The following is a 27,102-nucleotide window of genomic DNA, read 5'->3' as shown; positions in this document are numbered from 1 at the left end:
TTCTTTAGCAGTGGGCACATGATTGTGTGTTTGAAAAAAGAGGGAAAGATGCCAGAGGTCAGAGAGAGGTTGAAGATAGTGGTGAGATGGGAGATGACCACTGGGGAGAGGGATCGGAGGAGGTGTAAGGGAGAGGGTCGCTAACGCAGGTGGTGGGGTGAGCAGAGAACAGCAATTTGGAGACTTCTTCCTCTGTCATTGGTCTGAGTACAGACAGTGAGCAGAAGCTAGATGCAGTGCTGACAAGACTAGGGTCAGGGATAGTCTGGGATTGGGAAGTTATTTCTTGACGAATGTCATCAATTTTCCGTTTGAAGTAAGCAGCCAACTCTACAGCACTGAGATCTGTCACAGGGGGCTGCAGTTTAGGGCTGAGAAGGGATTGAAAAGTATCAAAGAGCCGTTTAGGGCTGTGCGATAGTGAGGAGACGAGAGAGGTGAAGTAGACTTGTTTGGCATGGTGGAGGGCGAGGTTGCAGGTTTTAAGCATGAATTTGTAGTGGAGAAAGTCCGCGGACATATGCGACTTCCTCTACAGCCGTTCAGCACTTCTTGAAGCACGTTTAAGGCGTGAACCAGGGTTGCCGCGTTCTACACCGGATGGCTTGGGTCATGGGGGGCGCCACTTCATCCAGGGCATGTTTGAGAGCGGTGTTGTAGCGAGCAGCAGCTAGGTTGGGGCAGGAGAGGAGAGAGATAGGGGAGAGAGAGGACTGCAGGGACTCAGCAAAGTCCTGGGTGTGAATGGCCTCAAAGTTCCTGTAGGTACGGTAGGTAGGAGGGTCTGGAGAGATGTTAGGGAGCGTGACAGAGAAAGAGAGGAGGTTATGATCCGAGAGCGGGAGAGGGGAGTTAGTGAAGTTGGAAGCAGAGCAGAGACGGAGGAAGACCAGATCCAGAATGTTTCCATCCCTGTGAGTGGGAGAGGCTGTGAGTTGAGAGAGACCAAGGGAGGAGGTGAGCGAAAGAAGCTGAGAGGCAGATGGGGAGATGGGGTCATTAGTGGGGATGTTAAAATCACCTAAGATGAGAGTTGGGATTTCGCAGGATAGGAAGCGGGGGAGCCAGGCAGCAAAGTGGTCCAAAAACAGGCTATATATATATATATATATATATATATATATATATATATATATGTTTGCAAGAATGCAAGGGGAGAAGGGAGAGAAGAATAAGAGAATAAGAGGAGAAGAAGGAAAAGAGTAGTAGAGGAGCAAGTTGGTGTGTGGGACATGGAAGAGGCCGAATTTCTTCCCCATGCACGGCCTGGGCCCATTCAACCCGGGAGATCACGGCACTGCTATTGAGCACTTGGAGTAGGACAAGCCGCTTACAGCGAGTACTGGACCACTGGAGTGAGTGTTGGCCAGTAGAGAGAGTTGCTGGGAGCAGGATCACACAGATCACTAGGACTGTCGATTTTCCGAGGACCCTGAAAATCCTTCCTGTCGCACCACTGTAGTTCTGCTATTTTTCTACCAAGACTATTTGTTTGAGTTGGAGTTTCCCCAAGGTTACAGTAAATGGACAGAACCAACCATTCCCGGTTCTTGTTCAGAAAGCTAACCCATGTGTGGGCTACTTTATTTTGTGTGGATGATCCACTGCAGAGGACAGAATAGTGATGTCAAGAGTGCAATTGCACTTACGTTAATCTCCAGTTACCAGCCCCTTCATCTTCCTCAACAGCACCGTGGTCAAGTCCTGAGCTACCTCCAGAGGAGGAGATGATAAAGCCCCCTTAAAGGCCTTTCTCTACCCCACTGTCTCCTCGGCTGTGGGCCTGCTCCTCGGACGCTGCACAAACTTTGATACTCAACGAGTTTGGATGATCTAGAGCAGTGTCTCTAAAACTGTGCTCCACAAACGACAGTAAGGGACTCCAACCAAGCCGTGGCAGTGATCCCATGGCACGCATACTGACGGCTGCTCACCACTGGAGTGATTTCTGCCTGCAGCTCCTGGCCGATAATCATGCAGCAACGCTGATCCGGGTGCACATTTTGATGTGTTCCGCAGGAGAGGACAAGGGAGAAAACATTTTGAGCACACACACTGACGTCAGTGTGCACCCAGTATCAGCGCTGAGCAGAGGAGGAGCGGCGCTGACTGGAAGGATGAGGTAAGTATATGGGCTGGGGGGTTATTATTACTGTGGCTACTGTGGGGCTAACATTACTGAGGGGGATAATATTACTACTGTGGGGTTAATATTATTAGGGGGTTGATATTATTGTGGGGTTAATATTACTGAGGGGTTAATATTACTAGATAGATAGATAGATAGATAGATAGATAGATATGAGATAGATAGATAGATAGATAGATAGATAGATAGATAGATAGATAGCCTGCACATAAGTTGTTTGCTTTGCTAGTAGTCAAAGTCATTTCAAACTTCTTCAGAAAGTATTAGGTACAGGAAGTTGTACACATACAAATGTATAATTCTTCAAATCATTATCTAAGACAGTATTTCCCAACTCCAGTCCTCACGGCACCCCAACAGGTCATGTCACCGACAATAATTACATTGCCTGTGCAATATTGAGGAAATCCTGAAAAGCCAACCTGTTGGGGGTCCGTGTGGACTGGAGCTGGGAAACACTGATTTAAGATTCATTTCATTTAACTCTTTCTAACAAATAAAAGAAAATCAAAATGTGTTTTTCAAAAGCTGAAGATGTATATAACAGGTGGCTGGAGACATTAGCCACACAGTGCTAACAGGTGGCTGGAGACATTAGCCACACAGTGCTAACAGGTGGCTGGAGACATTAGCCATTAGCCACACAGTGCTAACAGGTGGCTGGAGACATTAGCCACACAGTGCTAACAGGTGGCTGGAGACATTAGCCACACAGTGCTAACAGCTGAATGGAGACATTAGCCACACAGTGCTAAAAGGTGGCTGGAGACATTAGCCACACAGTGCTCACAGGTGGTTGGAGACATTAGCCACACAGCGCTAACAGGTGGCTGGAGACATTAGCCACACAGTGCTAACAGGTGGCTGGAGACATTAGCCACACAGTGCTAACAGGTGGCTGGAGACATTAGCCACACAGTGCTAACAGGTGGCTGGAGACATTAGCCACACAGTGCTAACAGGTGGCTGGAGACATTAGCCACACAGTGCTAACAGCTGAATGGAGACATTAGCCACACAGTGCTAACAGGTGGCTGGAGACATTAGCCACACAGTGCTCACAGGTGGCTGGAGACATTAGCCACACAGTGCTAACAGGTGGCTGGAGACATTATCCACACAGTGCTAACAGGTGGCTGGAGACATTAGCCACACAGTGCTCACAGGTGGCTGGAGACATTAGCCACACAGCGCTAACAGGTGTCTGGAAACATTAGCCACACAGTGCTAATAGGTGGCTGGAGATATTACCCACGCAGTGCTGACAGGTGGCTGGAGACATTACCCACGCAGTGCTGACAGGTGGCTGGGGACATTAGCCACACAGTGCTCACAGGTGGCTGGAGTTATTACCCACGCAGCGCTAACAGGTGGCTGGAGACGTTAGCTACACAGTGCTCACAGGTGGTTGGAGATATTACCCACGCAGCGCTAACAGGCGGCTGGAGACATTAGCCACACAGTGCTCACAGGTGGCTTGAGACATTAGCCACAAAGTGCTATCAGGTGGCTAGGGACATTAGCCACGCAGTGTTAAGAGGTGGATGGAGACATTAGCCACACAGTGCTAACAGGTAGCTGGAGACATTAGCCATGCAGTGCTCACAGGTGGCTGTGAACATTTGTGATAGACATGATGATTAGTCAGTGTAAAATGTCTATCGATTTGTACTAAACTAGATGTATTATGTGTGTTTTGTGACTTCAGCCTAATGTGGAACTCTGCTGCATAAGGAAAGAGTTAAATCACAGTGTTATATGTCATTGCTCGTGTTCATCTTGAGTGTTTTCCCAGTCCTTTCCCATCCCCCCACACAGAATCTTCTTCAACAAAGAGATATCTACTTTCAGTTTCAGGTTCGAGCACATGTTTGTAAGACAAAGACTTGCTTATACATTGGACTTGAGAGAAGGTGGGCAGGAAGGAGGGGGGATTCTATATGATCCGACAAATGAGAATCCTATATGTTACTGATGTAACCTGTTGCACGCCCATTGTATGCTTTACAATAAAAGGGACTGTCTGGGTGTTTCTGACCAGAGAGCCATTTTGGATATGAGATTGATAGCTTGTGTCTGATCTGCTCGATGATGTGTGCACACTATACAATTTGGAAGCTACAAAATACCCCGAAACCTGCTGGAGAAAACCATATCCAGTTCAGTGGCGTCCTTCTGGGTGGGCTCGAGTAGAGATTTTGATTTCTTTCATTCTGGAAAAATACAGAGATCGGCAGATAGCACGCAGAACTCAGGGGCCCGAAAATCTACAGAACACAGTAAGATTGCTTTATGTAAAATCTACCGATGTGAGCTGAATTCTGACTGCTATTCTGCCTGTTTCTGATCCAGAGTGATAAATCAATGAAAGGCAGGTAATATAGTTCTTTCTACTCTGAAAAAATTACCATGTTACCTGTCTAGGGGTATTTTGTATGCTGTGGCTGCTATGTCTGAGACGGTTAAAAATTGTGTATACAAGACCAAGAGATAAATTCTGTGAGGGTTAATGTGTCAGAAGGGCGGACTCGGCTGTTTAAGTCTGAGGGAGCACGCCGGAGAGACACTTACTCCTAGGTAAACTAGTGTGAGGTTAGGAAGATTTATGATACGCATATTTACCTTTATGATTGAGCGTGTTATGTTCTCATATGTGAAAAGGTATATACACGGGAAGTATAGACGTGGTGTGACGGCCGACGTCTCCAGAAGCTCTTGGTCATTGAAAATAATCATCAGTCTTTGCGTGTTTCAGACTAGTTTAAAGAATGTGCAGTGTTTATTATTGGGGGAGGGTTGCTGATAAGAGAGTGGACTGAAGTTAAGCCACTGAAAGCATTTTCCAATTAACCCTTCCGTTCCCTTTGTCTTGTATTTTGTAGAATTAATGTGCATTGTGATCTGAGTGGGAAAGAGAGGTTCTATTGGAAGGATTTGAAGAAAGCAGATTTTACAAGAGGAACACTATTGTGTCCAGAAACTTCGGATAGGATAGAATAAGCAGGTAGAATAGAATGAGGGATCAGTACAGGATGTTTTGGAATAAGCAAAATATGTAGAAACGTTTTACAAAGAAAAGGACCAGGAAAAGTTGCAGAAAGAAATGTCAGGTTATGGACAGATAAGCAGAAATGAGTATGGTAAGATAGACTGTAGAAAGCTTTCAGAAGACGAGCAGGAAACCCAGCAGAAAGAAAGGCGTTTTTAGCTAGTTTTAGCTAGTTCTTGGGTATAACGTAGTTAAGAGATTCAAGAGAGGAAAGCATGTAGTGGGGTATGTGTATTGCTAATGAACAATGTAATGCCTTTGTGTTGACTACAGCCCCTCCCTATAATGGCGGCCACACTCGCAATGTTTAAAACCCCACATAGTATGACTCTGCAGTAAATGTGGTGAGCCCTGCCCCCACCCTGAAGTTACTTCCCCCCATGTGCTCACTTTCAGGGTGTGTGATGTTACTTCCGTCCCTCCCCATCCGGGACAGGACCTGGCTCCGCCCCTTCCTCCTTCAGCGGCCATTTTGCCTCACCTGGGAGATTTGTAGCCCCGCCCCTTTCGGCCTCTGGCGGCCATTTTGCTGCACTTGGGAGGCCTATATTCCCCAATGCCACTGTATCCAGTGCTAACCTCATGATTGTCTGAAGCAAGGTCTTGTTTGACCGGACTTTGTTACACTCCAAGATGTGGCCACTTTGGATGTGTGATAAGTTCAGGGAAACAAACCTTTGTGAAGATGTAGCTTGGGACATAGTAGATGACTAAACTGGTTTATAGTGTATTGAAGATTGGAGTTGATGCATGGGGGACAGAGGCCGGGAATACATGACAGGGGACGCTCTCTTATGTTCCCAGGGGCTCTGTTTTCCACTGCCTGCTTCTCCAATGGATGCTCAGACAGATGATGTTATGGAAGGCTCCTACAGATGAAATAATTTCCCTATAGTCACCCAGCAAACTTTTTCATGCAATTTGATGAAGTAATTTTACTTTTTATGTGAAGAAAGAGGGACTAAATTGCCCAGAGTAGGATGTTAATTCATCCGTATTCTTTAGTTTTTTCCCTAAGTCTTTTGTATATTCTAGTGTCAGTCTACACTGAAGCTATAATTATATTCCGACAGGAGAGTGAAAGTTAAACGCTGGACGTTCCCTGAAATACTATTACACTGGGTGACGTAAAATTTTACTTGTGTTGCGCCCCCTCTGTTAAAAAATGCTAACTGCGAACTGAAAAAAAAAATCTGAAGGATATTTTCGCTCAGACTTCGCTGCATACAATGTCACCTTGACCTACAAAGTGCTTGTTTTTGTGCCTCTTGGTTTCCTTTTTCAACTTGTACTAGTTTGAACGCAATTACTCTTTTTTCCATTGAGTATTCCGGTTCAAAAGGGGGGAGGCATAGGTGATCTGGGTCATAGATGATCTAGGTGTTGTAGATCAGCTATTGGGTTTAAAAAAAATAAATAAATGAAATAAGATAAAAAGGAAATAAATGATTTTGTGCTACAAGATTCCAAGCCATGTGAAATAGAACATCAACACGATTATTTAGTACTAATACAGTAAGAAACTGCAGGTATGCAAACAGTTACCAGAACCCCTGTTGGTAATGCATATGTTGAGCTTTTTGCAAATGGTACCAGGGTGAGGATTGATGACTCCACATCGGATATGCAGTGGTCACACAACAAGATGTCCTAGAAGCAGAAACTCTGCATCCGCATGTCTCAGCACAAGAAGCGGAATGGAAGGCCCTCACTGAGGCGAGTAGAGTGGCGAGAGGTAAGACGGCAACCATTTACACTGACTCCTGGTATGCATCTGGCATAGCTCATGATTACGGCCCAATAAGGAAGGCCAGACAGTTTTTTTACCTTAGCAGGACAACCAATTGAGAATGGTGCAGCGGTGCAGAGTCTCATGGAGGCCCTTCTTCTACCTGACAAAGTTGAGAGTTCGCACCGATTCCTACACTGGAGAAGCGAGAGACGACACCCTCGCCAACAGCACAGCAAAGGCAGCGGCCCTCAAGCCGTGGAAGAATGAAGAAAGATACTGACAGCATGAGTCAGTGGTAGAAACTTTGGACATTGAGAAAAACTTGGACTTTGATATGCTAAAGACTTTACAGTTACAAGCCAGCAGGGAAGGAAAGAATAAATGGACTAATGTGGGAGCAGCAGAAACAGGACAGCGTGTGGTGAACAGTCAACAGCACTTGCCCACCACAGTTCCTGTATCCCATGGTGGCTCAGCTGATGGACGGAAAGACCCACCTAGTAAAGCAGCAATGATGTCGACGCTTGAAAGAGGACGGGCGACTTCTGGGTTCTCTAGCTGCTGCATCATTTGTCCAGTTTAGCATGATCTATGCCATAGGTGAGTCAGGGCAGAAGTAAATTTGCCACACCACACTTGCCGGGACCACTCTACCCATATCAGGGATTGCAAATTGACTACGTTCAGCTCCCACTTGTTGGGAAGTATGAATACGTGCTTGTTGTTGTTGATGTCTTTGCAGGTTGGAGGACGACCCTGTTACCAAGGCAAACAAGTAGGTAACCGCTAAGAAGCTCATGAATGAGGTAAACTATGAATATGGGGTACCAGAAGTGATTCAGAGTCAGACAGAGGTACAAACTTCGCAGGTGAATGTAACATGTCATGTCTGCTCTGGGTGTATCCCAGGCCTTTTACATACTCTACCATTTTTAGAGTAGTGGAAAGGTGGAGAGACGTAGTGGCACGCTAAAAAGTAAGATACTTAAAAATGACGCCACTTTGGAAAGACTGTCATCCAATAGCCTTATACAGTGTTAGATATGAACCCACGGGGGATCATGCATTATCTCCCTACGAGATTGTTTGGGCTAGCCCCAAGGCTAGGTCGTTACTATCCTCAGTAGTTACAATTACAATCTGATGTGTTGACTGAGTATGTGATTTCCGTTGTTAAGGAACTAACCAAAGCCTATGCACAGGTGTTCTCTTCCAGACTCAGAGGCAGACACTGGGACACATATCTTGCAGCCTGGGGATTGGGTGTGCGTCAGGAAGTTCCCCAGGAAGCACCCTTCTGAGCCCCGATTTGATGGCCCCTACCAGGTGCTTCTGCCTACTGCCACAGCTGTGAAACTAGCCGAAAGACTTACATGGATCCATGCTTCATACTGTAAGAAAGCTTCAGATCCAGGAGACCAGTCTTAGTTGTGCCAAAGACATTACTCTGGTTAGGGCTAGTGAGAGAGAAGGGTGGCAACTGGAATCCTTAGTCGGAAGAATATGAGGGTATGGTTACCTTCTAGTATAACTCGTCCAATGCACAAGTAGCCGCATATTCCTTCGACTATTGTACTGTGGTCCCGTGTCTAGGCGCAAGATCCCACCGCAGGCCAGATTTAGCTCAGTCCAGCTGGTTATATGACTTATATACCCGGGGAATACAATATGTTTGCGCCACTGATAACGTCTGGGCAGAAGACTGCCGTTATTTGGGATTAGTGGGATGGAACACAGGAATAGACTGGTCCTATAAACCGCGAAGTGCCTTAAATAAGAAAGATAAGAGCGGGAAATCCCTAATTAGTCGTATAACCCTCCTTGAGAATAATAAGGACAGCAGGTATTGGAAGGCTGAACTTAGTATGTTGCTTGGTTTTAATGCGTTTTTTACATTAACCATGGGAAATCCCAAGCCCGGGGGACAGGGGGATACTTACAGTCTGGGGACATACCGGTACGGGAGGACAGATCCCTTAGGGAAGTTTAAAATAAGGGATATGGTAGATGCACCCGAATGGAAGCCTTCACTTAGTCCCTTGCCCATAATTAACCCCCTCCGCCGTAAGATAAAGACCTTGACGAACATGATGATCATAGCCGACCCTACCTTTTGAGGACACCTTGACAGTAGCGACTGGCTACTCTGACCAGAATCTCTGGTTGGAGTTGATGAGGTACGATGCTAACAGGAGCAACAAGTCTAACTGTTGCGTGTGCGGTAGTGCCCGACTACACTCGGGGATGGTCCCCCTAAATCTCCCTGTAGATGCTGAAGAGTGGTTTATTAGTCTCTTCACGAACATTTCCGCTAATTACACTGTCCGTGAGAAATGGAAGAAGGAATACTCTATAACTAAAGTGTTTTGCAGCGGAAAGAGTATTACTGACTACCCTGGAAACTACACCTGCCAGACAAATGGGCAGGGTGGAGGGAGATTTTTGGGGAACCCACCAACGGGTATTGCTCCTCCTACGGTACGATGGGAGGGGAATGGATCCAGAATCAGGTTCAGTCCTTAGGAGACGTTTACTGGCTTTGTGGAGACATGAGGTAGAGGACCCGCCTGGAGGGTAATTGGACAGGGGAGTGTGCCTTAGTAAAGCCCTTATGCTCCTCCACATCCTGTCAGACAGCATTGAGGATAATGAGGTTACCCCCAATAGTTACTTTATCTCGATCCAACTCTGTCTGTGTTCTGTGGTTATCCTGTCATGTTGGTCTATCCTTGTTTTCCGCATAGGTACGGCGGTTCCTTCCAGTCTTGTCACTAGGTAGTGTAGGGTCAGTGCAGGCGGCCTGGACGTGTTCACCATCCGGACTATCTCCAGGAGGGACATTGGTGTGGGTGAAGATTAGGGAGTCCCACGCCGTGCGTACCTGTGCACACTACTAGTATTGTAACATTATACTAGAGCGAGAAGAGAGACCCCTGGTGGTAGTTTTGATCTACACGTATACATTGACATCATAGGATAGCCAAGGGGGGTATCTGACAAGTTTAAAAAAAATAGAGACCAAGTTAAAACTAGATTCAAATCCATTTTCCTGATCATTATGGTAAATAAACGTTAGCTGGATTAATTATGTTTATTATAATTAGCAGCGGTTTATAAATTATACTAGAGACACCTTATAGGGACTAGTCGACCAATAGGACCTACCTCGACTATGACTTTTCAAAATAGAATGGCCTTAGATATGACTTTAGCTAAAAAGGGGAGTATCTGTAAGATGATAGGGGAGACTTGTTGTACCTACATCCTAGACGACACGTGACCCGCGGGTAAAGACGCAGTTGCCATTAAGAAGCTGACCGCACTAACTAAAAAGAGCTAACTTTTGGGACCAGCACTTGCCATGGATGAGCGGGTGGTAAAGGATCCTGGCACAGACGGGCGTCGCTGTTGTATGTGAACTGATGGTTATCTTTTCTGTTCTAGTCTGCTGTGTTATCCCGTGTGTCAGAGAGACCTGTGAAACTGATGCTGGAAAAGCCGCTCCCACAATGAGCTCGCTGGTTGCATCCCCAGAAGGAGTGGACAAGTCCTACACCCCCTTGAAGACCCTAAAACGAACCTTCAACGCGCTCCAGTTATAGGCTCATGCGCAGAGAACTGTGAAAATTTGACGGGAAGAGTTAGAGGATAGACATTTTAAGGGGGGATTGTGATAGACATGATAATTAGTTAGTATAAAATGTCTATCGATTTGTACTAAACTAGAGGTATTATGTGTGTTTTGTGACTTCAGCCTAATGTGGAACTCTGCTGCATAAGGAAAGAGTTAAATCACAGTGTTATATGTCATTGCTCGTGTTCATCTTGAGTGTTTTCCCAGTCCTTCCCCATCCCCCCACACAGAATCTTCTTCAACAAAGAGATATCTACTTTCAGTTTCAGGTTCGAGCACATGTTTGTGAGAGAAAGACTTGCTTATGCATTGGACTTCAGAGAAGGTGGGCAGGAAGGAGGGGGGATTCTATATGATCCGACAAATGAGAATCCTATATGTTACTGATGTAACCTGTTGCACGCCCATTGTATGCTTTACAATAAAAGGGGCTGTCTGGGTGTTTCTGACCAGAGAGCCATTTTGGATATGAGATTGATAGCTTGTGTCTGATCTGCTCGATGATGTGTGCACACTATACAATTTGGAAGCTACAAAATACCCCGAAACCTGCTGGAGAAAACCATATCCAGTTCACATTAGCCACACAGTGCTAACAGGGTGCTGCAGACATTAGTCACACAGTGCTAACAGGTAGCTGGGGACATTAGCCACACACACTAGATATGACAGGACAGGTTTGCATAGTGCATCTATATAGGACAAACATGTATGACATTTATGGAGGAGACCAGGATGGTGTTCTGGGCCACCACACATTAGTCACAAAGTGCTATTAGGTGGCTATGGACATTAGCCACACAGTGCTAAGAGGTGGCTGCAGACATTAGTCACACAGTGTTCACAGGCGGCTGGGGACATTACCCACGCAGCGCTAACAAGTGGCTGGGGACATTAGCCACGCAGTGCTCACAGGTGGCTGAGGACATTAGCCACACAGTGCTCACAGGTGGCAGGAGACATTAGCCACACAGTGCTCACAGGTGGCTGAGGACATTAGCCACACAGTGCTCACAGGTGGCTGGGGACATTAGCCACACAGTGCTCACAGGTGGCTGGAAATATTACCCACGCAGTGCTAACAGGTGGCTGGGGACATTAGCTACACAGTGCTAACAGGTGGCTGGAGATATTAAGCACACAGTGCTCTCAGGTGACAGGAGACGTTAGCCACATAGTGCTAACAGGTGGCTGGGGACATTAGCCACACAGTGCTCACAGGTGGCTGGAGATATTACCCACATAGTGCTAACAGGTGGCTGGGGACATGAGCCACACAGTGCTCAGGGATGGCTGGAGATATTAGTAGTCAGCCAGACTTATAGGCCACTTCAGAATGTTTTTTTATGTTTATCTTATGCCTTTGTATTGTCAGCAGCTTCTCTGTGTGCATGATGTGTATGCGTTGCACCTCTGCAAGAATGAAAGGGTTGATATCTGCAAACGAACTATCTCTGTCTGGAAATGTATTATTTTGTGTTGTGAGTTTGTGGTCACCTGACCATGCTATGTATTAATGTTTGCAGAATGTGAGTCAGTCTGAGTTAGTCAGTTAGTGCAAACCAGTGCAAGAGTCTGTCTGGAGTTCTGCAGAGGAGGGCATAAGTGAGTCTGCTCTACCTTAGAAGAAACTGTGCCTTGCCTTACTGAGACCCAGAATGGAGGAGGCCGAGAGGACGGCCTGATGGCTGCTTGTGTACTATTACCCTGAGGAGTTCGCAGCCTAAAGACTGTGAGAAAGAAAGAGCGTCTGAACGAGTGAGTGTTGACAGGTTGAGAGTCTGAAGAGGAGAGATGTGCGTCATTTTCCAGGAGTGGAGCTGCACAGATGACTAGGACTGTGGGCCCGTATTCATCCTGTGTTCTGCCTCCCTGTCTCCCTACCCACTTTGCCTGCACCAGTGCTGTATTCTGGCATATGTACTGTTCAGGTGTTAATGTTGGCGTTCTCAGGTAAGCAACGTTGCCGACCATTCCCGGCTTTGTTTTCAACTAAACTCTGTGCGTGTAGACTATCATTTCATCATCCAGCTTCAACGCAGAGGAAGGAATGGAGGCGTCACGAGTGACACAAGGACTAAGAGGTAATCTATTGCGTGGGTTATCCTTCAACCTCCCCCCCCCCACTTTGAAGGCCTCCCCCTCTAGGTCCTTGAACATGTCCCTGGCTACACTTCGGGTGGCAGACAGCAGTGCCACTGTGACAGGGCCTGCGGCTCATCCCCACTGTCTCCTAGGCTAGGGCCCGCTCCTTGGTCACTGCACATTAGCCACACAGTTCTCACAGGTGGCTGGAAATATTAGCCTCACAGTGCTAACATGTAGCTGGAGACATTAGCCACACAGTGCTCAAAGGGATCTATAGACATTAGTCACACAGTGCTAACAAGGATCTATAGACATTAGCCACACAGTGCTAACAGGGGTCTATAGACATTAGCCACACAGTGCTAACAAGGATCTATAGACATTAGTCACACAGTGCTAACAAGGATCTATAGACATTAGTCACACAGTGCTAACAAGGATCTATAGACATTAGTCACACAGTGCTAACAGGGGTCTATAGACATTAGTCACACAGTGCTAACAGGGATCTATAGACATTAGCCACACAGTGCTAACAGGGATCTATAGACATTAGTCACACAGTGCTAACAAGGATCTATAGACATTAGTCACACAGTGCTAACAAGGATCTATAGACATTAGTCACACAGTGCTAACAAGGGTCTATAGACATTAGCCACACAGTGCTAACAGGGGTCTATAGACATTAGTCACACAGTGCTAACAGCGATCTATAGACATTAGTCACACAGTGCTAACAAGGATCTATAGACATTAGCAACACAGTGCTAACAGGGATCTATAGACATTAGTCACACAGTGCTAACAAGGGTCTATAGACATTAGTCACACAGTGCTAACGGGTCTATAGACATTAGTCACACAGTGCTAACAGGGGTCTATAGACATTAGTCACACAGTGCTAACAAGGATCTATAGACATTAGTCACACAGTGCTAACAGGGATCTATAGACATTAGTCACACAGTGCTAACAAGGATCTATAGATATTGGTCACACAGTGCTAACAAGGGTCTATAGACATTAGTCACACAGTGCTAACAAGGGTCTATAGACATTAGCCACACAGTGCTAACAGAGATCTATAGACATTAGCCACACAGTGCTAACAGGGGTCTATAGACATTAGTCACACAGTGCTAAGAAGGATCTATAGACATTAGCCACACAGTGCTAACAAGGGTCTATAGACATTAGTCACACAGTGCTAACAAGGATCTATAGACATTAGCCACACAGTGCTAACAGGGGTCTATAGACATTAGTCCCACAGTGCTAACAAGGGTCTATAGACATTAGTCACACAGTGCTAACAAGGGTCTATAGACATTAGCCACACAGTGCTAACAGGGATCTATAGACATTAGCCACACAGTGCTAACAGGGGTCTATAGACATTAGTCCCACAGTGCTAACAGGGGTCTATAGACATTAGTCACACAGTGCTAACAAGGATCTATAGACATTAGTCACACAGTGCTAACAGGGGTCTATAGACATTAGTCACACAGTGCTAACAAGGGTCTATAGACATTAGTCACACAGTGCTAACAGGGATCTATAGACATTAGTCACACAGTGCTAACAGGGGTCTATAGACATTAGCCACACAGTGCTAACAGGGGTCTATAGACATTAGCCACACAGTGCTAACAAGGGTCTATAGACATTAGTCGCACAGTGCTAACAAGGATCTATAGACATTAGTCACACAGTGCTAACAGGGGTCTATAGACATTAGCCACACAGTGCTAACAAGGGTCTATAGACATTAGTCACACAGTGCTAACAAGGGTCTATAGATATTAGCCACACAGTGCTAACAGGGGTCTATAGACATTAGCCACACAGTGCTAACAGGGGTCTATAGACATTAGTCACACAGTGCTAACAGGGGTCTATAGACATAAGTCACACAGTGCTAACAAGGATCTATAGACATTAGCCACACAGTGCTAACAGGGGTCTATAGACATTAGTCACACAGTGCTAACAGGGGTCTATAGACATTAGTCACACAGTGCTAACAGGGGTCTATAGACATTAGTCACACAGTGCTAACAAGGATCTATAGACATTAGTCACACAGTGCTAACAGCGATCTATAGACATTAGTCACACAGTGCTAACAAGGGTCTATAGACATTAGTCACACAGTGCTAACAAGGATCTATAGACATTAGCCACACAGTGCTAACAAGGATCTATAGACATTAGTCACACAGTGCTAACAAGGATCTATAGACCTTAGTCACACAGTGCTAACAAGGATCTATAGACATTAGTCACACAGTGCTAACAGGGATCTATAGACATTAGTGACAGTGCTAACAGGGGTCTATAGACATTAGTCACACACTGCTAACAGCGATCTATAGACATTAGTCACACAGTGCTAACAAGGGTCTATAGACATTAGTCACACAGTGCTAACAGGGGTCTATAGACATTAGTCACACAGTGCTAACAAGGATCTATAGACATTAGTCACATAGTGCTAACAGGGGTCTATAGACATTAGTCACACAGTGCTAACAAGGGTCTATAGACATTAGTCACACAGTGCTAACAAGGGTCTATAGACATTAGTCACACAGTGCTAACAGCGATCTATAGACATTAGGCACACAGTGCTAACAAGGGTCTATAGACATTAGTCACACAGTGCTAACAGGGGTCTATAGACATTAGTCACACAGTGCTAACAAGGGTCTATAGACATTAGTCACAGAGTGCTAACAAGGATCTATAGACATTAGTCACAGAGTGCTAACAGGGGTCTATAGACATTAGTCACACAGTGCTAACAGGGGTCTATAGACATTAGTCACACAGTGCTAACAAGGGTCTATAGACATTAGTCACACAGTGCTAACAAGGGTCTATAGACATTAGTCACACAGTGCTAACAAGTGTCTATAGACATTAGTCACACAGTGCTAACAAGGATCTATAGACATTAGTCACACAGTGCTAACAAGGGTCTATAGACATTAGTCACACAGTGCTAACAAGGATCTATAGACATTAGCCACACAGTGCTAACAAGGGTCTATAGACATTAGTCACACAGTGCTAAGAGGGATCTATAGACATTAGCCACACAGTGCTAACAAGGGTCTATAGACATTAGTCACACAGTGCTAACAAGGATCTATAGACATTAGTCACACAGTGCTAACAAGGATCTATAGACATTAGTCACACAGTGCTAACAGGGATCTAGAGACATTAGTCACACAGTGCTAACAGGGATCTATAGACATTAGTCACACAGTGCTAACAGGGGTCTATAGACATTAGTCACACAGTGCTAACAGCGATCTATAGACATTAGTCACATAGTGCTAACAAGGATCTATAGACATTAGTCACACAGTGCTAACAGGGATCTATAGACATTAGTCACACAGTGCTAACAGGGGTCTATAGACATTAGTCACACAGTGCTAACAGGGATCTATAGACATTAGCCACACAGTGCTAACAAGGACCTATAGACATTAGTCACACAGTGCTAACAGGGATCTATAGACATTAGTCACACAGTGCTAACAAGGGCCTATAGACATTAGTCACACAGTGCTAACAGGGATCTATAGACATTAGCCACACAGTGCTAACAAGGGTCTATAGACATTAGTCACACAGTGCTAACAGGGATCTATAGACATTAGCCACACAGTGCTAACAGGGGTCTATAGACATTAGTCACACAGTGCTAACAGGGGTCTATAGACATTAGTCACACAGTGCTAAGAAGGATCTATAGACATTAGCCACACAGTGCTAACAAGGGTCTATAGACATTAGTCACACAGTGCTAACAAGGATCTATAGACATTAGCCACACAGTGCTAACAGGGGTCTATAGACATTAGTCCCACAGTGCTAACAAGGGTCTATAGACATTAGTCACACAGTGCTAACAAGGGTCTATAGACATTAGCCACACAGTGCTAACAGGGATCTATAGACATTAGCCACACAGTGCTAACAGGGGTCTATAGACATTAGTCCCACAGTGCTAACAAGGGTCTATAGACATTAGTCACACAGTGCTAACAAGGATCTATAGACATTAGTCACACAGTGCTAACAGGGGTCTATAGACATTAGTCACACAGTGCTAACAAGGGTCTATAGACATTAGTCACACAGTGCTAACAGGGATCTATAGACATTAGTCACACAGTGCTAACAGGGGTCTATAGACATTAGCCACACAGTGCTAACAGAGATCTATAGACATTAGCCACACAGTGCTAACAGGGGTCTATAGACATTAGTCACACAGTGCTAAGAAGGATCTATAGACATTAGCCACACAGTGCTAACAAGGGTCTATAGACATTAGTCACACAGTGCTAACAAGGATCTATAGACATTAGCCACACAGTGCTAACAGGGGTCTATAGACATTAGTCCCACAGTGCTAACAAGGGTCTATAGACATTAGTCACACAGTGCTAACAAGGGTCTATAGACATTAGCCACACAGTGCTAACAGGGATCTACAGACATTAGCCACACAGTGCTAACAGGGGTCTATAGACATTAGTCCCACAGTGCTAACAAGGGTCTATAGACATTAGTCACACAGTGCTAACAAGGATCTATAGACATTAGTCACACAGTGCTAACAGGGGTCTATAGACATTAGTCACACAGTGCTAACAAGGGTCTATAGACATTAGTCACACAGTGCTAACAGGGATCTATAGACATTAGTCACACAGTGCTAACAGGGGTCTATAGACATTAGCCACACAGTGCTAACAGGGGTCTATAGACATTAGCCACACAGTGCTAACAAGGGTCTATAGACATTAGTCGCACAGTGCTAACAAGGATCTATAGACATTAGTCACACAGTGCTAACAGGGGTCTATAGACATTAGCCACACAGTGCTAACAAGGGTCTATAGACATTAGTCACACAGTGCTAACAAGGGTCTATAGATATTAGCCACACAGTGCTAACAGGGGTCTATAGACATTAGCCACACAGTGCTAACAGGGGTCTATAGACATTAGTCACACAGTGCTAACAGGGGTCTATAGACATAAGTCACACAGTGCTAACAAGGATCTATAGACATTAGCCACACAGTGCTAACAGGGGTCTATAGACATTAGTCACACAGTGCTAACAGGGGTCTATAGACATTAGTCACACAGTGCTAACAGGGGTCTATAGACATTAGTCACACAGTGCTAACAAGGATCTATAGACATTAGTCACACAGTGCTAACAGCGATCTATAGACATTAGTCACACAGTGCTAACAAGGGTCTATAGACATTAGTCACACAGTGCTAACAAGGATCTATAGACATTAGTCACACAGTGCTAACAAGGATCTATAGACATTAGCCACACAGTGCTAACAGGGGTCTATAGACATTAGCCACACAGTGCTAACAAGGATCTATAGACATTAGCCACACAGTGCTAACAAGGATCTATAGACATTAGTCACACAGTGCTAACAAGGATCTATAGACCTTAGTCACACAGTGCTAACAAGGATCTATAGACATTAGTCACACAGTGCTAACAGGGATCTATAGACATTAGTGACAGTGCTAACAGGGGTCTATAGACATTAGTCACACACTGCTAACAGCGATCTATAGACATTAGTCACACAGTGCTAACAAGGGTCTATAGACATTAGTCACACAGTGCTAACAGGGGTCTATAGACATTAGTCACACAGTGCTAACAAGGATCTATAGACATTAGTCACATAGTGCTAACAGGGGTCTATAGACATTAGTCACACAGTGCTAACAAGGGTCTATAGACATTAGTCACACAGTGCTAACAGCGATCTATAGACATTAGGCACACAGTGCTAACAAGGGTCTATAGACATTAGTCACACAGTGCTAACAGGGGTCTATAGACATTAGTCACACAGTGCTAACAAGGGTCTATAGACATTAGTCACACAGTGCTAACAAGGATCTATAGACATTAGTCACATAGTGCTAACAGGGGTCTATAGACATTAGTCACACAGTGCTAACAAGGGTCTATAGACATTAGTCACACAGTGCTAACAGGGGTCTATAGACATTAGTCACACAGTGCTAACAAGGGTCTATAGACATTAGTCACACAGTGCTAACAGCGATCTATAGACATTAGTCACACAGTGCTAACAAGGGTCTATAGACATTAGTCACACAGTGCTAACAGGGGTCTATAGACATTAGTCACACAGTGCTAACAGGGATCTATAGACATTAGTCACACAGTGCTAACAGGGGTCTATAGACATTAGTCACACAGTTCTTACAAGGATCTATAGACATTAGTCACACAGTGCTAACAAGGATCTATAGACATTAGTCACACAGTGCTAACAGGGATCTATAGACATTAGTCACACAGTGCTAACAGGGGTCTATAGACATTAGTCACACAGTGCTAACAGGGATCTATAGACATTAGTCACACAGTGCTAACAGGGGTCTATAGACATTAGTCACACAGTGCTAACAGGGATCTATAGACATTAGTCACACAGTGCTAACAGGGGTCTATAGACATTAGTCACACAGTGCTAACAAGGGTCTATAGACATTAGCCACACAGTGCTAACAGGGGTCTATAGACATTAGTCACACAGTGCTAACAGGGGTCTATAGACATTAGTCACACAGTGCTAACAAGGGTCTATAGACATTAGTCACACAGTGCTAACAAGGATCTATAGACATTAGTCACACAGTGCTAACAAGGGTACTATAGACATTAGTCACACAGTGCTAACAAGGATCTATAGACATTAGCCACACAGTGCTAACAAGGGTCTATAGACATTAGCCACACAGTGCTAACAGGGGTCTATAGACATTAGTCACACAGTGCTAACAGGGGTCTATAGACATTAGTCACACAGTGCTAACAAGGGTCTATAGACATTAGCCACACAGTGCTAACAAGGATCTAAAGACATTAGTCACACAGTGCTAACAAGGGTCTATACACATTAGTCACACAGTGCTAACAAGGGTCTATAGACATTAGCCACACAGTGCTAACAGGGATCTATAGACATTAGTCACATAGTGCTAACAAGGATCTATAGACATTAGTCACACAGTGCTAACAGGGATCTATAGACATTAGTCACACAGTGCTAACAAGGATCTATAGACATTAGTCACACAGTGCTAACAGGGGTCTATAGACATTAGTCACACAGTGCTAACAAGGGTCTATAGACATTAGCCACACAGTGCTAACAGGGGTCTATAGACATTAGCCACACAGTGCTAACAGGGGTCTATAGACATTAGTCACACAGTGCTAACAGGGGTCTATAGACATTAGTCACACAGTGCTAACAAGGGTCTATAGACATTAGCCACACAGTGCTAACAAGGATCTAAAGACATTAGTCACACAGTGCTAACAAGGGTCTATACACATTAGTCACACAGTGCTAACAAGGGTCTATAGACATTAGCCACACAGTGCTAACAGGGATCTATAGACATTAGTCACATAGTGCTAACAAGGATCTATAGACATTAGTCACACAGTGCTAACAGGGATCTATAGACATTAGTCACACAGTGCTAACAAGGATCTATAGACATTAGTCACACAGTGCTAACAGGGGTCTATAGACATTAGTCACACAGTGCTAACAAGGGTCTATAGACATTAGCCACACAGTGCTAACAAGGATCTATAGACATTAGTCACACAGTGCTAACAGGGGTCTATAGACATTAGTCACACAGTGCTAACAAGGATCTATAGACATTAGTCACACAGTGCTAACAAGGGTCTATAGACATTAGTCACACAGTGCTAACAAGGGTCTATAGACATTAGTCACACAGTGCTAACAAGGGTCTATAGACATTAGTCACACAGTGCTAACAAGGATCTATAGACATTAGTCCCACAGTGCTAACAAGGGTCTATAGACATTAGTCACACAGTGCTAACAAGGGTCTATAGACATTAGTCACACAGTGCTAACAGGGGTCTATAGACATTAGTCACACAGTGCTAACAAGGGTCTATAGACATTAGTCACACAGTGCTAACAAGGATCTATAGACATTAGTCACACAGTGCTAACAGGGATCTATAGACATTAGTCACACTGTGCTAACAAGGATCTATAGACATTAGTCACACAGTGCTAACAGGGATCTATAGACATTAGTCACACAGTGCTAACAAGGTTCTATAGACATTAGTCACACAGTGCTAACAAGGGTCTATAGACATTAGTCACATAGTGCTAACAGGGGTCTATAGACATTAGTCACACAGTGCTAACAAGGATCTATAGACATTAGTCACACAGTGCTAACAGGGGTCTATAGACATTAGCCACACAGTGCTAACAGGGATCTATAGACATTAGTCACACAGTGCTAACAGGGATCTATAGACATTAGTCACACAGTGCTAACAAGGATCTATAGACGTTAGTCACACAGTGCTAACAAGGATCTATAGACATTAGTCACACAGTGCTAACAAGGGTCTATAGACATTAGCCACACAGTGCTAACAGGGATCTATAGACATTAGTCACACAGTGCTAACAGGGGTCTATAGACATAGTCACACAGTGCTAACAAGGGTCTATAGACATTAGCCACACAGTGCTAACAGGGATCTATAGACATTAGCGACACAGTGCTAACAGGGGTCTATAGACATTAGCCACACAGTGCTAACAGGGATCTATAGACATTAGTCACACAGTGCTAACAGGGGTCTATAGACATTAGTCACGCAGTGCTAACAAGGGTCTATAGACATTAGTCACACAGTGCTAACAGGGATCTATAGACATTAGCCACACAGTGCTAACAAGGATCTATAGACATTAGTCACACAGTGCTAACAGGGGTCTATAGACATTAGTCACACAGTGCTAACAGGGGTCTATAGACATTAGTCACACAGTGCTAACAAGGGTCTATAGACATTAGTCACATAGTGCTAACAGGGGTCTATAGACATTAGTCACACAGTGCTAACAAGGATCTATAGACATTAGTCACACAGTGCTAACAGGGGTCTATAGACATTAGTCACACAGTGCTAACAGGGGTCTATAGACATTAGCCACACAGTGCTAACAGGGATCTATAGACATTAGTCACACAGTGCTAACAGGGATCTATAGACATTAGTCACACAGTGCTAACAAGGATCTATAGACGTTAGTCACACAGTGCTAACAAGGATCTATAGACATTAGTCACACAGTGCTAACAAGGGTCTATAGACATTAGCCACACAGTGCTAACAGGGATCTATAGACATTAGTCACACAGTGCTAACAGGGGTCTATAGACATTAGTCACACAGTGCTAACAGGGGTCTATAGACATTAGCCACACAGTGCTAACAAGGGTCTATAGACATTAGTCACACAGTGCTAACAGGCGTCTATAGATATTAGCCACACAGTGCTAATAGGGGTCTATAGACATTAGCCACACAGTGCTAACAGGGGTCTATAGACATTAGTGACACAGTGCTAACAGGGCTCTATAGACATAAGTCACACAGTGCTAACAAGGATCTATAGACATTAGCCACACAGTGCTAACAGGGGTCTATAGACATTAGTCACACAGTGCTAACAAGGATCTATGAACATTAGTCACACAGTGCTAACAGGGATCTATAGACATTAGTCACACAGTGCTAACAAGGGGTCTATAGACATTAGCCACACAGTGCTAACAAGGATCTGTAGACATTAGCCACACAGTGCTAACAAGGATCTATAGACATTAGTCACACAGTGCTAACAAGGATCTATAGACCTTAGTCACACAGTGCTAACAAGGATCTATAGACATTAGTCACACAGTGCTAACAGGGGTCTATAGACATTAGTCACACAGTGCTAACAGCGATCTATAGACATTAGTCACACAGTGCTAACAAGGGTCTATAGACATTAGTCACACAGTGCTAACAGGGGTCTATAGACATTAGTCACACAGTGCTAACAAGGATCTATAGACATTAGTCACACAGTGCTAACAAGGGTCTATAGACATTAGTCACACAGTGCTAACAAGGGTCTATGGACATTAGTCACACAGTGCTAACAGCGATCTATAGACATTAGTCACACAGTGCTAACAAGGGTCTATAGACATTAGTCACACAGTGCTAAAAGGGGTCTATAGACATTAGTCACACAGTGCTAACAGGGATCTATAGACATTAGCCACACAGTGCTAACAGGGATCTATAGACATTATCCACACAGTGCTAACAAGGATCTATAGACATTAGTCACACAGTGCTAACAAGGGTCTATAGACATTAGTCACACAGTGCTAACAAGGGTCTATAGACATTAGTCACACAGTGCTAACAAGGATCTATAGACATTAGCCACACAGTGCTAACAAGGGTCTATAGACATTAGTCCCACAGTGCTAACAAGGGTCTATAGACATTAGTCACACAGTGCTAACAAGGGTCTATAGACATTAGTCACACAGTGCTAACAAGGATCTATAGACATTAGTCCCACAGTGCTAACAAGGGTCTATAGACATTAGTCACACAGTGCTAACAAGGGTCTAAAGACATTAGTCACACAGTGCTAACAGGGGTCTATAGACATTAGTCACACAGTGCTAACAAGGGTCTATAGACATTAGTCACACAGTGCTAACAGGGATCTATAGACATTAGTCACACAGTGCTAACAAGGATCTATAGACATTAGCCACACAGTGCTAACAAGGGTCTATAGACATTAGTCACACAGTGCTAACAAGGATCTATAGACATTAGTCCCACAGTGCTAACAAGGGTCTATAGACATTAGTCACACAGTGCTAACAAGGGTCTATAGACATTAGTCACATAGTGCTAACAGGGGTCTATAGACATTAGTCACACAGTGCTAACAAGGATCTATAGACATTAGTCACACAGTGCTAACAGGGGTCTATAGACATTAGCCACACAGTGCTAACAGGGATCTATAGACATTAGTCACACAGTGCTAACAGGGATCTATAGACATTAGTCACACAGTGCTAACAAGGATCTATAGACGTTAGTCACACAGTGCTAACAAGGATCTATAGACATTAGTCACACAGTGCTAACAGCGGTCTATAGACATTAGCCACACAGTGCTAACAGGGATCTATAGACATTAGTCACACAGTGCTAACAGGGGTCTATAGACATAGTCACACAGTGCTAACAAGGGTCTATAGACATTAGCCACACAGTGCTAACAGGGATCTATAGACATTAGCCACACAGTGCTAACAGGGGTCTATAGACATTAGCCACACAGTGCTAACAGGGATCTATAGACATTAGTCACACAGTGCTAACAGGGGTCTATAGACATTAGTCACGCAGTGCTAACAAGGGTCTATAGACATTAGTCACACAGTGCTAACAGGGATCTATAGACATTAGCCACACAGTGCTAACAAGGATCTATAGACATTAGTCACACAGTGCTAACAGGGGTCTATAGACATTAGTCACACAGTGCTAACAAGGGTCTATAGACATTAGTCACATAGTGCTAACAGGGGTCTATAGACATTAGTCACACAGTGCTAACAAGGATCTATAGACATTAGTCACACAGTGCTAACAGGGGTCTATAGACATTAGCCACACAGTGCTAACAGGGATCTATAGACATTAGTCACACAGTGCTAACAGGGATCTATAGACATTAGTCACACAGTGCTAACAAGGATCTATAGACATTAGTCACACAGTGCTAACAAGGATCTATAGACATTAGTCACACAGTGCTAACAAGGGTCTATAGACATTAGCCACACAGTGCTAACAGGGATCTATAGACATTAGCCACACAGTGCTAACAAGGGTCTATAGACATTAGCCACACAGTGCAAACAGGGATCTATAGACATTAGTCACACAGTGCTAACAGCGGTCTATAGACATTAGTCACACAGTGCTAACAAGGGTCTATAGATATTAGTCACACAGTGCTAACAGGGATCTATAGACATTAGCCACACAGTGCTAACAAGGATCTATAGACATTAGTCACACAGTGCTAACAGGGGTCTATAGACATTAGTCACACAGTGCTAACAGGGGTCTATAGACATTAGCCACACAGTGCTAACAGGGGTCTATAGACATTAGCCACACAGTGCTAACAGGCGTCTATAGATATTAGCCACACAGTGCTAACAGGGGTCTATAGACATTAGTGACACAGTGCTAACAGGGGTCTATAGACATAAGTCACACAGTGCTAACAAGGATCTATAGACATTAGCCACACAGTGCTAACAGGGGTCTATAGACATTAGTTACACAGTGCTAACAAGGATCTATAGACATTAGTCACACAGTGCTAACAGGGATCTATAGACATTAGTCACACAGTGCTAACAAGGGGTCTATAGACATTAGCCACACAGTGCTAACAAGGATCTATAGACATTAGCCACACAGTGCTAACAAGGATCTATAGACATTAGTCACACAGTGCTAACAGGGCTCTATAGACATTAGTCACACAGTGCTAACAGCGATCTATAGACTTTAGTCACACAGTGCTAACAAGGGTCTATAGACATTAGTCACACAGTGCTAACAGGGGTCTATAGACATTAGTCACACAGTGCTAACAAGGATCTATAGACATTAGTCACATAGTGCTAACAGGGGTCTATAGACATTAGTCACACAGTGCTAACAAGGATCTATAGACATTAGTCACACAGTGCTAACAAGGGTCTATAGACATTGGTCACACAGTGCTAACAAGGGTCTATAGACATTAGTCACACAGTGCTAACAGCGATCTATAGACATTAGTCACACAGTGCTAACAAGGGTCTATAGACATTAGTCACACAGTGCTAACAGGGGTCTATAGACATTAGCCACACAGTGCTAACAGGGGTCTATAGACATTAGTCACACAGTGCTAACAAGGATCTATAGACATTAGTCACACAGTGCTAACAGGGATCTATAGACATTAGTCACACAGTGCTAACAAGGGGTCTATAGACATTAGCCACACAGTGCTAACAAGGATCTATAGACCTTAGCCACACAGTGCTAACAAGGATCTATAGACATTAGTCACACAGTGCTAACAAGGATCTATAGACATTAGTCACACAGTGCTAACAGGGCTCTATAGACATTAGTCACACAGTGCTAACAGCGATCTATAGACTTTAGTCACACAGTGCTAACAAGGATCTATAGACATTAGTCACACAGTGCTAACAGGGGTCTATAGACATTAGTCACACAGTGCTAACAGGGGTCTATAGACATTAGTCACACAGTGCTAACAAGGATCTATAGACATTAGTCACATAGTGCTAACAGGGGTCTATAGACATTAGTCACACAGTGCTAACAAGGATCTATAGACATTAGTCACACAGTGCTAACAAGGGTCTATAGACATTAGTCACACAGTGCTAACAAGGGTCTATAGACATTAGTCACACAGTGCTAACAGCCATCTATAGACATTAGTCACACAGTGCTAACAAGGGTCTATAGACATTAGTCACACAGTGCTAACAGGGGTCTATAGACATTAGTCACACAGTGCTAACAGGGATCTATAGACATTAGCCACACAGTGCTAACAGGGATCTATAGACATTATCCACACAGTGCTAACAAGGATCTATAGACTTTAGTCACACAGTGCTAACAAGGGTCTATAGACATTAGTCACACAGTGCTAACAAGGGTCTATAGACATTAGTCACACAGTGCTAACAAGGATCTATAGACATTAGCCACACAGTGCTAACAAGGGTCTATAGACATTAGTCCCACAGTGCTAACAAGGGTCTATAGACATTAGTCACACAGTGCTAACAAGGGTCTATAGACATTAGTCACACAGTGCTAACAAGGATCTATAGACATTAGTCCCACAGTGCTAACAAGGGTCTATAGACATTAGTCACACAGTGCTAACAAGGGTCTATAGACATTAGTCACACAGTGCTAACAGGGATCTATAGACATTAGTCACACAGTGCTAACAAGGGTCTATAGACATTAGTCACACAGTGCTAACAAGGATCTATAGACATTAGTCACACAGTGCTAACAAGGATCTATAGACATTAGTCACACAGTGCTAACAGGGGTCTATAGACATTAGTTACACAGTGCTAACAGGGGTCTATAGACATTAGTCACACAGTGCTAACAAGGATCTATAGACATTAGCCACACAGTGCTAACAAGGGTCTATAGACATTAGTCCCACAGTGCTAACAAGGGTCTATAGACATTAGTCACACAGTGCTAACAAGGGTCTATAGACATTAGTCACACAGTGCTAACAATGGTCTATAGACATTAGCCACACAGTGCTAACAAGGATCTATAGACATTAGTCCCACAGTGCTAACAAGGGTCTATA

This window comes from Eleutherodactylus coqui, chromosome 12 (assembly GCF_035609145.1).
Source record: "Eleutherodactylus coqui strain aEleCoq1 chromosome 12, aEleCoq1.hap1, whole genome shotgun sequence".
NCBI classification, from domain to species: Eukaryota; Metazoa; Chordata; class Amphibia; order Anura; family Eleutherodactylidae; genus Eleutherodactylus; species Eleutherodactylus coqui.
This window is presented reverse-complemented; position numbering follows the sequence as displayed.